A 1,146-nucleotide genomic window follows, 5' to 3' on the forward strand; every position below is an offset into this window, starting at 1 on the left:
CAGCAGCAGCAAACTGCTGCAACGATAAGAGAAAGAAGACAGTCGAAAAGCATAATATTTGCTGCTAACACCCCACAGACACAAATCGAAAGAAACACAGCCCCCGGCAGCAGCAGCAGCAGCGGCGCTGCCCAGGTGTACATACACCAGAAGACAAACAGCTGCGACAGCAGCAAACGCCCATAACTGGGAGCTGCTGCTGCTGCTGCTGCTGCTGCTGTTTCTGCTGCTGGCAAAGTGAGTCCCAGCAGCAGCCGCACGCTGAACTCAACTCCCCCGCCCTCCACAATACTGCTGCTGCTGCTGCTGCTGCCCCACAGCCCCTGCTGTCTGTACACCTGAGCCAGGGCCGCGCCCAGCAGCAGCCGCAGCAGCAACCCCACCAAGAAACACCCCACAAAGCGCAGCAGCACTGCTGCCCGCAGCTTCCGCTGCAGCAGCAGCCAGCGCAGGCAGCTGCCCAGCAGCAGCAGCACGCACAAGACGTCACATGCAATTTTGGCCGGCAGCTGCTGCTCCTGCTGCTGCTGCTGCTGCTGCTGTGGGGCCTCAACCCCACACGAGTCCCCGGCGCAGGGCTCAACTGCTGCTGCTGCAGCGCCACGCCCAGCAGCATCGAGGCTCAGCAAGCTGCTGAAGGCAAGCTGGCTGAGAGCAGCAGCAGCAAAGTCCAGCAGCAGCAGCAGCACAGCAGCAGCCCACAGCCAGCGCCAGGGCGAGCGCACCCACGGCAGCAGCCGCTGCTCTTCGGCCTTGGGCTGCGCAGCAGCAGCAGCAGCAGCAGCAAACCGAGGAGTGCTGCATAGGCGGCCCCCCTTGAGCCCCTCCCCCGGCGTGTCCTGCTGCGGCGGCAGCGCGCTGCTGTTGCTGCTGCAATCCGTGCTGCCGCTGCTGCAGCAGCAGCAGCAGCTGCTGCTGCTGCCCAGCTTAGCCTCCCCACACCCTGCAGGGTTGCCCCAGAAAATATCCCTCAAAGCAAAACGAAAAGCCAAAGCTGGTCTGCTGCTGCTGCTGCTGGGGGCCCCCAGGGGGCCCCCTGCTGCTGGGGGCCCCTCGTGGGGGCCCTCCACCCCATCGAAGAGGTCTATTTCAAAGCTGCAGTCCGCGTCTGCCACCGCTGCTGCCGCTGCTGCTGCCTCTGCCTCC

The sequence above is a fragment of the Eimeria tenella genome, genomic scaffold (assembly GCF_000499545.2).
Source record: "Eimeria tenella Houghton genomic scaffold, Eth_scaff4269, whole genome shotgun sequence".
NCBI classification, from domain to species: Eukaryota; Apicomplexa; class Conoidasida; order Eucoccidiorida; family Eimeriidae; genus Eimeria; species Eimeria tenella.